Here is a 12466-nt window from a genome sequence, read left to right as displayed (position 1 = left end):
TTCTTTTTTCAGAAATCACAATTTTGACAGTGTTCAACACCCAGCAGTGCTTCTGTGATATGTGATACTAAGAATAATTTTGTTTTATTCAAACATATCTGTATGCAAGTGTTGTATTAAATAATGAACACCAAATTGAAGTTGGTATGCACTTCAGTGACTTCTGAAGAATGCCTTTATTACTTACCAGCACTACCTACTAATCCAATTCCTACTTTTTCTTGGTATCAGTCCTAAGAGTTGAGGGAGACCCGAAAACCAACAACGGCACTCTGTTGCCATTAATTAAAACAATTGTTGTCTTTTTCCCCTATGCAAGGTTTGCGGATATCCCCTGCCTTGGCCCTTTGGCTGTATTCAGTTGTTTCATTGAAGTTAATGACTTTGTGGTAAATCCCTTTGATGCAATTACTTTGTTGCAAAGTAATTTCTATAGATATGTTTGGGGGTAAGGGTATTGGGAGTTTGGCACGGCCGTGGGTGGTAGTTGGGTAGCGTGGGCGAATGTGAGGGAAACCACTCGTTAAAGGTCATGAGGTGTCCTATTGTAGAGGAGGTCCCAAATATGGCCTGCACTCCAGCCACCCATTTTGAGATGCCAGAAGCATACTCGCCAGGATATGTGATGTATAAGGAGCAAATAAACCAACAGAGAGCCACAGTAGGGCTCTGTCCAGTGCCCATCAGAAGGACTTGTATGACTATTGAAGCACCAATAACCAGACAACCATGGGCCGCACGATACCCATTGAGACAACCGTACCAGCAGCTGACACGAAATGAAGACTACTTACAAACTGTCCCGGAAGAGACCCAAAGGGCTCTCATTGGAGGCGAATGCTGACGTCACAATGGTCCAGACAGACTCACAGATGAAAGAAACGACAACCAAAAGGTGATAAACAAAGACAAAATGTTGCGAATAAGGATGTAATGCACATAAAGGAAGAAACAATGCTGAACTATGTAGAAACGTAAGCATTTAAACAGAATGGAAGTATGTTAGTGGCTAAATGCCTGTAAATAGGTTTGGAACACAAGAAGCTAAGGAAACGATACTGCTTGCAACGGCAAGCGCCAAGTTCTACCTCAAGCAGCACACTATACAAGTGCGACTCCATTTTACAGAAGCAGAAGTAAGCCTAGGATGATAGAGGACGGAAAGGCCAGGATTCATAAATTAGCTCAAAGTCAGACAGAAGAGCAGAATCGAAACTCAGCAAGAAGCAGCTCATGGCTAGGAATTCGAGGTCAACCCAAGGAAGGGAGGAGAGCAGCAACTCTGAAGAATCAATACTTAAGAGCATAGAAGCCTGCCTCGTGAAGGTCGAGATAAAGATGCTCAGACAGGTGGCGTGGCTGAACAAAGGATCTAACATACAAATAGAGGGAAATTGAAGCCGATTCACGGTGAACTGACACATGACCAGCCTGGCGTAGAGAGGTGCCCACATCTGATGTCATCCAAACCCAGAGGATGCCATAACCTTTCCGGATAAGAAGTTACAATCCGAGGCCACTCTCAGCCAACTAATTGACACATAGGCCTGAAGGTAGTGATTGATGGAAGAGAGGCAGGGTGAATCTTGGGCCATCCCGCACCTGGATGTCCATTCTGCATGCTGCTAATTAAAGTGGAGATTTATGTCTACGTATGTAACCGACCCAATCACTATGGACCAAATAATCTAGGTTCTTATAGCAAGTCGAACCAATAAGACGTCATACTTTTAGTGACGTCTATCACAAGTGATATAGAGGGATGGGCATAGACGGCCACCTGATAAGAGTTATCCAATCCCCACACTCTGTTACCATATACAGATATAGTAACTATACTTTAGTTACCTTTCTCGACCAATGAGATAACATGTCATAATTATGATTTTTACACATTAATGATGACGAGAATTTGCTATAAAAGTTACTGTTTGCATGAAGAATTTGGAAGTTGAAGCGAGACAGGCGATCGCAGCTCTGATGATTTCCATTTGTTTCCCCGTTTTTTGTACTTGTCATTAAACAGACTTCCCTTTTCCAAACCATTGACTTGTCCTTATTGATTGGTGTTGGAGTAAGAGAATCCTGCACCCCATCCTCCTCAAGGTGCAGCTATCTCATTTTAAAGTGCCGGAGGGTGAGCTCTGAGTCTCATGGGCCCGTTCAGAAGTCACTCAGCCCTCCAGTACACTATTGAAAGGCAAGAAAGGAGAAATTACTTACCGGTAATGTTCTTTCTATGGATTCTTCTCCTGCAGATTCCTCATCTAATAGACATCCCCTCCAGCATCAGCTGCTCAGAAGTTTTTTGAGAGTGGGCAGAGTGTAGCTCAGAATCGTCCTTGACTCCTTCATGTCTCAGCTGTGCCACTCCTCGACTCTGGATGTGACGCTGGTAGTACATATATCACGTCAGCACGATCCACACTTCAGTTCCCAACTTTTTTTCCCCTGTGCTCAGCAGCCGCGTGGACGAATCCAATGAGATTCGGCAATGACAAAGCTAAATATCGGATTTTCTTTTTGTGTGAGGAACAGCCAATAGTACTGTAGGGCAACAGGCCGACAGCACTGAAATGCGAAGAACATAGTGCACTTTGTTTTTCTTTTTTTTTTTAAACGCAGAGCATCACAACAACCTTTTGTTGTTGTTCCACAAAAAGTGAATAGGTTGAGAGTGGAGACCACAACCCTTTCATAGAGAGGCAGGCTGGGAGGGCGATGAGGAATATGGAGGAGAAGAAACCATAGAAAGAACATTACTGGTAAGTATTTTCTTCCTTCAATGGTTTGCATTCTCCCGCAGATTGCTCATCTGATACACTCCCAAAGTAGTACAGCATTTCTAGGCGGGATGAAAGTTTAAATCAGAAAGCTTTGCAACACCACTCTCCCATCAGCCCCACGGGCCATGTCCAGGCTGTAGTGCTTCAGAAGTGTGTGTGAAGCGACAACCAAGTCGCTGCTTGGTAGATCTCCTTCACTGATGCTCTCCTTTACTGATGCTCTCCTTTGCAGAACAGAAGAGGTTGCTATGCCCCTAGTGGAATGCGTCCCGATGCCTGAAGGAACTTCCTTCCCTGCCTTTTCATAGCATTCAGCAATGCAGAGTACTGCCCAACTGGAAATTGTCTGTTTAGACACGCCAGACCTTTCCTCGACTTTGCAAAAGCAATGAATAACTGATCATCTCACCGGAAGTCAGCCGCCCTGGCCACATAAATGCTCAGTGCCTTCTTCAGGCCGAGGCTGTGCATCCTCTCCTCCTCTGTGGAAGGGTGAATAGGTGGATAGAACACTGGTGTTTCAATAACCTGAGAGATGTGAAATTCTGAAACCACCATTGGCAAGAACTTTGGGCTGACATTCAGTGAAACCATTTCCCTGAAGAAACGCAAAAATTGCAGTTTTGCAAACAAGTTCCTGCTACTTGCTTACAAGTCTTGCCGACATAATGGCCACCAATAAGGCTGTTAGGGAAAACCTGATGATATAAAGAGCCAGGCGCAGCGCAGACGACAGAGACCGCCTCCATGATTATAAACAAAGGGATATCTAGAGTGAATCCCTCAGGTGTACAACGAAATAAGTAAGTGTGGTACCCAGCAGAAGTAGAGGCAATGCATGAGCCGGATAAAGAGGAAGAGGCGAGCGCTGCGATAAAGAACCACCGACAACCAAGCCCCACCCGGCACAGCCACTGAGAGAAAAAGGGCTTGAGGAGAGAGGAGTGCGGAACATCAGCCCCCGATTGGCAGAAGAAGTAGGTGGGTATTCAAACCCACAAAGTCTATGCTACTCTAGGGGGGGGACAAGGCCCTGACCTAGGGAGTAGATTAAGGACTTAAGCGTGCCAGAAACAAAGGTGAAAATACCCACAGCAACACCAAAAGCAGTGAAAAAGAGGACACTCTGCAGAGGCAAGCAGACAGACCCCCCACCCCCTGGCCGATACCATCTAGAGAAGTCGGAGGCTTGTGAACGCGGGTGTGAGGAAGAGATAAGAACGCTGGATTGCCCTCGAGGGAACGAGACACCACTGCTGCACTGACATAGATCGGAAAAGCGCCCTAAGAGGAAGACTCTCATTTAAAGTGAGGCTAATGGGGTGGAAAAACAGAACAGAGAAAGACTCCACCCTTTGAGACCAGAACTGTATGCTCCAAGGGGACATATTCACCCTAAGGCAACGTGGAGATGAGGTGAGGATAAATAAGCGCATAGGAGAAATTAATAATTATTTAATTACAGAATCAGCCCTTGGGAGATACTAGAAAGGGAGCGACCTAACAGGTCACATTGTGGAAAGATGACTATTACACTACCCCCATGTCCAAATGCAAAGGAAAGACTCCAACAGTGGGTCAGAGAAGCCTAACAGAAATACAGACAACAGCATTAAAAAGCTGTGGTCCCCAGGAACGCCATCACAACCCACTGAAGAAGAGGAGAATCCTAAAACGCAAAGACAAGCCAGTGGTGAGATCTCGAACATGGCAATGCAAAAGGAAGACTTCCAAATTTGCTTTGAGTTCCAGGAACAATTCATACTTCTCTGTATTAAAATCAGAACTGAAACAATCATTGCAGGAAGTGAAGGTCAACGTCGCGAAACTGGAAGCAAGGGTGGACACAGCAGAAAGAACGTTTGCAAGATATGTCGGACGACACAAGGAAGAATGACGAGGCGCTCGAGTATCTCTCAAGACTATCTCAAAACCTGGAGATCCAATGCCAAAACCTGGAGAACCGCTCCCACAGATCCAATATAGGGATCAAAAACATGGCGGAATCGGTGGAAGATAAGGATTTGAAAACAACAGCACAGCAATTATTTGCAGACCTCCTTTCGGGGGAAGAGGAAGAAACAGTAAACATTGATTGTATCCATAGAGTCGGCCCGCAATGGGAGAACTGGGTCCTAGGCCAAGAGATGCTTTGGCGGCAATCACCTCTTAAAATGTCAAGGATCGACTACATGTGGGTCTCAACCCATATAGGGTGAAGAGGTAGAACTGGGAACTATTTCCCTCTCGGATCAAGCCCCACTAACATTACAGATGGAAGTGGGGGAGCATCTGAGGGAGTATGGAAGTGGCGATTTCCGATGGACTTGAAACACAACCCGATCTTGGGCAACTTCATACAAGATAAAATTGGCACTTATTTTGCAGAAAATGAGACCCAAGACATGGACCCGGGTACGGTGTGGGCCGCCTTCAAAGCGGTTCTGAGGGTACAGTTAATAGCCATGAAGGAGAATAGGGAAAGGCAACGGCGAACATGGGAGGGGGGGAACTAGAAGCAAAATGGCAGAGATAGCAAAGGGCCCCTCCAGGAGTCTACATAGGGTGCTGAAACACATGCAAAGCCAGTTAGAAACACACTGTACAAAATATGCCGGAAAAAGGCGCTACTATTTGCAAAATAATACTACTATGTGAAAGCCAAGCTGACAAACTGATAGCTAGACAATTAAAAGGTAAAATTCTGTCCCACACAATACTAAAACTAAAAGACAATACAGGAGGTTATAAAACCGTCAATGAGGGGATCCTGGGTGGGTTTAGCGATCACTATTCAGCACTATACACCTTAGACCACCCTGTAAATGGAATTCAAGAGACAAACTTAAACAGGGTCCCTTTATTAAGTATTAAACATGAGGATAGGGCCAAGCTGGAGGAGGACATACAGGAGGAAGAGGTGATCGAAGCGATACAGTCTCTACCATGAAACAAATCCCCAGGGCCTAATGGATATCCCCCAAGTTTTTATAAGCAGTATCGTGGCATACTGGCACCACGTCTTACTAAATTGTTCAACTCATTCCATACAACGGGTTCGATTACAAAAATATGAATGAATCAAAACTAGTAGTGTTCCCTAAAACAGGAAAAGATCTGCTGTGCCGGAGCTCACAGACCTATAGCGCTAATTAACACTGAAGCCAAGATATACACTAAAATTCTGGCAACCAGGTTGCCGGATCTCTTGCCTAAACTAATAGGACCCGACCAGTCTGAATTTATTTTACAAAGACAGACACATGATAATATCCGCTGGGTATGTCATTTGCTGGAAAAAAAACAGCAATAATGCACACACCAGCGCTCTTCATATCGTTGGACACTGAAAAGGCATTCGATAAGAGCCGAAGTGACCTTCCTGTTCAATACTTTGGAACGTATGGGGTTTGGCGCGAGGATTTTTTCAGATGGTGCGGGCAAACTACCAATCCCCGTAGATTAGAAGAGCGATTAATGGGGTCCTCTCAAGCAGCATAAGAATAAAACGGGGAACCAAAAAGGGATGCCTCTTGTCCCCTTTGTTGTACGCCATTCATTTGGAACCCTGGTTGGCTAGGCTTTAGGATTCGAAACAGGCTAGAGGTATTGATATGGCAGGGCTAGAAGATAAAACAAAGGCATTTGCAGATGACATGCTCGTAGCGTTTACCGAACCAGAAACTTCCTTGACAGCATTGATCACGGAGCTAGAGGAATTTGCAGCGGTATCATGGCTAAAAATATAAAGTTCAAAACTGGAAACAGTAGAACGCCTACAGATACCAACTCAATTGTTTCTGGCAGTGAAGGGTATAACTTAACTGGGGGTAGTCCTCACAAAAACGCTAGAAGAAATGTATGGGACAAACTATCCGCAACTGCTAGTAAGGGTGAAAATGGACTTGCTTAAGTGGAATCTGCTCGCGGTATCCTGGCTAGGGAGAATGACGGTTATCAAAATGATAATACTCCCCCAAAATATTGTATTTTTTCCAAGCCCTTCAGTCACGCGTCCCCAAAACCTTTTTTAGCTCACTCACAAAACTTATATTAGCTTACATTTGACAAAATAAGTCAGCTAGAATAGCGTAGCGAGGGCCACTCTCATGGCTTCAAGAGACCGGGGCCGTCTGGGACTCCCCCCTTTTTATAGATATTACGAAGTGGCACAAATGCAGATCATTAAGGAATGGTTCGCGGGCGAGGGTTGATAAATAAGGGCTCGACAAGATAGGTCAGTTGCCGGTACCCCCCTATCAGGATTGCTCTGGTTAAAATGGGACCAGAGACCCCCAATGTACAGATTAGTAAAATAGTGGGACTAGTGGCTGAGGTGTCGGACACTGTAATCAAAGGGAGGCGTTTTGTCCATTCCCCCCCTCCCCGTTTCTCCCATTATTCCAGAACCCAGACTTTCCCCCTGGGGTGGAACCCAGAACTTTCAGAGGGTGGAGGAAGCAGGGTGTTTGAAAGCATGGGACATGTTTCAGGGCTACCCTCTTAAAACATTCATTTGAAGATTGTACTAAGGACTTGGGACTGGGAAAGGACAGATTCCGCTATAACCAAATGCAACACTGGTTGATTAACCCGCAAATAAAAGCTGCTGCCACATGACAACTGACCCCCTTCAGTTGTTTCAATGGCATTACACACCAGAACGACTACACCTCATGTACCCGACCGCGTAAGCCCAATGTTGGAGGGGTTGTGGGGCTAAAGGAGACTGGAGAGACATATGGTGGGACTGCCCAACAACAAGGCCGTTTTGGGAAGGGATCCAGGAACACATCGAAAATAAATTTGCGGAGAAAGGTTTGAAGGATATTGGGGGTTGGCTATGTGGGCTGTGGGACAAATGTATAGTTTTATGCTTCTGTTTATAGCTGCTTGGCTAGTAGTGGCCCGTAAATGGAAACAAAAACAAGGGCCTACGAATTTAGACTGGCTACAGAAAATATGGATCTTCATAGCACTGGAATGGGCCACCCACATGTTTGTTCCCTTTTCTACTGTTTGTGAATTACATTTTGACTTCAAAATAGCAAATAACATTTTTCAAAAGTACAACAGAATCAGTGTTGGAGTTCAAGGGGATTAGAAATGTGGAGAATATCGTAGGGCCGTAACTGTTAGCCCTCACTCAGCGTTTCCCATCTCATTGAGGCCAAGGGAGGAACCTGGGTCGGCCAATATTACAACTCTTCAGCGCCTGTTTTACTTTGGACCAAGATCTGTTTTAGTGCTGTATGTATTTGTCCTCCCTAGAACTGTAGGGCTCGGCCTGTCTCATTTGTATACGTCAGTAAAGCTCAGCTCTTTGCACAATTCAGCCTTCAGGTATTGTCAAGCCTTGCCCCCTTTCTCCCAATCCAGTACATATTTTGCATAGAGGTGCCTGTGTAGCATCGGAGGGCCCGGCCTCAAAATCTAAGCTCCCTGGCCCTACATAACCCAGTAGCTGCCAGCTTCTAAGCTGCATGTCTGGAAGCAATCTTTTTCAGCACTCTATTTGGCTCCAAGCGGATCACACTGCCTCATTTGTTATTGAGTCTCCCCTCAGCGTTCAGCCCGAATATCTGCACATAAAAGCCAAAAGCAGCAAAGGGCAACTCCATGTTTAGGTCTGTTAGATCTAGGAAGGGCCTAGCAAAAGAACCCCTGATCGTGTCAGGACTTCACTGTGCTCCCCCTTTGCTTCCACATATAGTGATCCTTCGGTCCAGAGACTCTGTAGTCAAGTCAAATCAGTGGTTACCTCAAAGAATATCCCTGATCCCTGTTTGGGTCGGCTAAATTTCCTTTGGTTAACCATAGCACCATTGTCTCCCAACCGAGAACTTACACCTGTCCATTTCCAGCCAAACTTTTCCCCTTCCGTTTCTGCATTTCTTGCCATTAAAAATGGCATCTCCCTTTATGACTCTTTCACACTAGCCACTGTTAGGGAGAATTCTCTTATAAGGCTAATTTCCCAAACCTAGTGAGTCCCCCAGCAACTTTGCTGGATTTTTGGGGTTTGTTTTTTTCTCCTGCTAAGAGTGAGACTCTTTTACTCCCACTCCTAGACATGATTTGAGGTATGTCTCTGACTGTGTGATTTTGGGCTATGGGTCTTTTACTCCATATGTATCATCTGTTTTTTGTGTGTATGTGTTACACAGCACCCTCAGTGCAGTAACACAGGGGTGTCATGGTGACCCCCAAACATAGACTTCATACCCTGGGACTGACTACTGTCTCCCAGGGCATGTAAAGTCACCATTGACTTTACTAGTCTTAAATTGTGAACAGAACCAGTACAAACCATCATATTGTGGAAGTACAGGAAGGGGTTAATTATATTGCCCCTGGGTCTGTTTTCAAGGGGGTACTGCCAGTCCCCCCTTGTCGAGTTTCTGGCTGGTGGCAGTGGTTACCACGCAAAATATTCCAACGGAATATTCTCTATGGGATTTTCCCATTGATTTTAAATGCACCACTTTTTGGTGCAATGTTAAAGATACCGCCCGTTTATTTATTTAATATTAAATCCCCGGTTGGGTCTTTTTGCCAGAACTCTTTTCTAAAATGGCGTTTGTGTCCGTCTCTGTAACTCTGACCAAGGTCGAGCCCTTTGTTCCACTATTTTGGCGGGCTTCTCCACAGAAGCCCTACAAATGGTGCCACTCTGTCTGGGTTCCACAGGAGGGGTGGAGGGGAGAATTGGCACCCTGGACTGTGTTGCCTCGGCAACCCAAGTCGCACTCTACTCTGATTGGCCCAGTGGTGAGCCGCCCAGCTCACCACATAGCATGTGTGATTGACAGCTAGCCTGATGAATGGGGGGTTTTCTGCATAAAAGCAGGGCCTTTGGGACTGGAACTTCAGAAGTCGCCACAGGACCTGAGAATCTGAAGAGGGAAGAAGCTGAGCCATCTGCAACCGATGACACCACCGGTGGAGCAGTGCTGCAACAAACTCACCACTTTCCCAACGACAAGAGAATATCTTCTGCTGGAGAGTCTTCTTCCTTTGAACTGGTAGAATCAACCAGTTCGCCTTTTTCACCTTCCAAAGACGTCTCTTGGTCGAATCGCCCGTGCCAAGCACCCCGGCGGCCGGATAGCCAAGCTCACCACTTTTGACCGCGAATAAAAGGACCACGCCTTTTAATCGGGAACTCCGTGGCTGGTTTCATCCCTGTGCAGTGCAACAACTCTACGTTTCCTTCTCCACAAGATCTTCTCTTCCCCTGGTCGGAAACATGAACAGCAACCACTGCCAGGAACAACTGCCCCCGCTGGAGCTTCCTCTCTCTTTAAGGTACTGTGTCCTGCCTGGCCTCCCTTTCTACAGATTGCTAAAGGTGACCCTTAAATCCTTGGCTTTCTAAACTGGGTTGGCTCCAGATCTTCTAACTATATCTTTTGAATCACCCCAACCTCTTTTGAACATTCTGCAAAGACTTTTAGTGCAACTTAAACTGTGTGATCTTCGGCACATTTTGCCTTGCTCCATTTAAAGTGGTCCGGCCTTATGAACTTTGGCTCCCCAGTGTACACTGCCTTTATTCCCTTGCTCTGAACTCTTAAAAGTGTTGGGAACTGTTCTATTCTATGCTCTGCCTTTTTCTCTTCCTTTAAACTTAACTATTGGAGTGCCATGTAGGTTACGCGCTCACATCTGTCTTAACAAATAGTAGTGCTTTAACCCTGACTTGTCTGATAGTTACCAAGGGAGGTGTTCATACTTTACTTGACTGTGTTTTAACTTACTTTTCATTGAAAGTGCTAGTGTATTACCTAAAGTGTGTTTTAAATAAATAACTCTATACTTTTGATACAAAGCTCTGGTCAGTGTTTGTTTGCTCTACTGTGTTTTTGGCCCTATTGTGTGTACTCTACATACTGCCCTACTCTTCCTGAGAGAAGTCTGACTGCTCAGCCACAGCTACCAGGTAAATCTGGGTGGTGCAGACTGCTACCAATTGGGTTTACTGCTTACTCCTGTAGTCTTAATCTTTTTGCAGTGTTCCCCAAGGGAACTGCACAGGATTCTGCCTAACACTGGTGTACAGCGGTGGGATTTGTATTGAGTATACATTTTAGAGTGCTTCTGATACTTAAGTGCAACTAACCACAAAGCCTAGCACTGTAAAAGCTATTTTATTAACAAGTCAACTATGGAAAGTTACAGCCAGGAGTCCCTTTCTGCAAACACTGCTGATTGTTTAAGATTTCTTTGTAGACATAAGGATCTTCCTGTAAAAGGCAAGACAATGGAACTTACAGAAAGATTGTTAAAGAATCAAAGGAGCCTACCTCCCCAGCAAATGGAAACCACAGTCATGAGGATGATATGAATCAAAGTAATGATAGTATTGTTGTAGAGTTAGAAGAGGAAGAGGAAACAAATGTAACTGTTCCCACTGGCCCTCTGCCTGCTCTAGCACCTCAGCCTGTGTCTACTGGACCTTTGTCAGGTCCCACATTAAGTCCTGCATTCATTGAACTGGAAAAAATGAGACTTGAATTAGAGTTCAAAAGAATTAGTGCCCAATCTGAACAAAAGCACCAAGAACTAAGGCACAGCGAAATGGAGCTCAAGCATGAGCTAGAGATGAAGAAATTGTCTGTTGAAAATACTTCTCTCCTCGGATCCTCTAGGAGTTCCAGTCCCAAAAGACCCCGGATGCCTAAAGAGATTGTGGGTATGTATGAACCTAAGTTGGATGTGTTAGATTGGTTGGCTATGTTTGAATATAATCATGGGCTCCAGGACATCACAGGGAATCAGTTGCTTCCTTGGTTGTTCTCTAGGCTCCCCCAGTTGCATCTGATGTGGTAATGGAGTTTGGGGGAGGTGGATAGGATGGACTATGAATGTGTGAAGCTAGCTTTAATAGTACCTTAAGAGGTTTAGGACCCTCAAAACGCATGATGGTACCCCCCTTGGGCTACCTGGGTGAATGAAAGTTTGAAGAACTTAGAGGGATGGATTAAGGGTTACAGAGTGAACACTTATGAGGGAATGAGAAATCTTGTGATGTTGGAGTCAATTTATGATGCTTGCTCTCCTGAGCTCAGACAGCACTTAGCTGATTCAAATGAAATAGATCCTAGAAAGCTAGCTAAGGCTGCTGACTTGTGGGTTGCCAACAGGGCTGCTCACAAGGATTCAGGGGTCACTCAGAAAAAGGATGAGGGAAAGCAGCCACCAAAAGCGAATCCAGAGAATTCTAATACCTCCCATACCAAAGAGGGCCTCAAACAACAAAATAACCAGGGTAAGCAACCGGGGAAACCCCATCAGGCTAGTGTACCCTCTGGTCACAAACCAGAAGGAGGTCTGAACAGACCACCATTCCAGAGAGCATTTGGAACATGCTATCTCTGTGGGGCAACTGACCACATCAAAGGAGATCCCAGATGTAAGGGTAAACATGCAGGGATCAGCACAGTCTCCTTAGCCTTCACTCCTGAGGAGGAAGTACAAGTGGCTAGTGCTCACTTTGAAGTCTTTGCTGAAGAACCCTTGGGGCTTCAAGCAACTGTACTCTTAGAGCCTATGGGTCCGGTTAGCAGCCACAATAGGGAAATCTATGACTCTCTACCAGCCAACTCTAAAATATATTATAAGGACAGTGTTCTTGTCAATGGCCAGGATACTCCTGCCAGGAGAGACACTGGGGCTAG

General features: G+C 45.3%; 1 protein-coding gene across 6 annotated transcripts in view; it reads right to left on the bottom strand.

Annotated features, from left to right (window-relative positions):
- ACD (ACD shelterin complex subunit and telomerase recruitment factor) overlaps positions 1–12466 on the bottom strand; it is a 1158043-nt gene that overhangs the window by 175318 nt on the left and 970259 nt on the right. The window lies entirely within an intron of this gene.

This window comes from Ambystoma mexicanum, chromosome 5p (genome assembly GCF_040938575.1).
Source record: "Ambystoma mexicanum isolate Mex_15411 chromosome 5p, UKY_AmexF1_1, whole genome shotgun sequence".
Classification (NCBI taxonomy): domain Eukaryota; kingdom Metazoa; phylum Chordata; class Amphibia; order Caudata; family Ambystomatidae; genus Ambystoma; species Ambystoma mexicanum.
The sequence above is the reverse complement of the archived record's forward strand: the minus strand, read 5'-3'. Positions and strand labels throughout refer to the sequence as shown.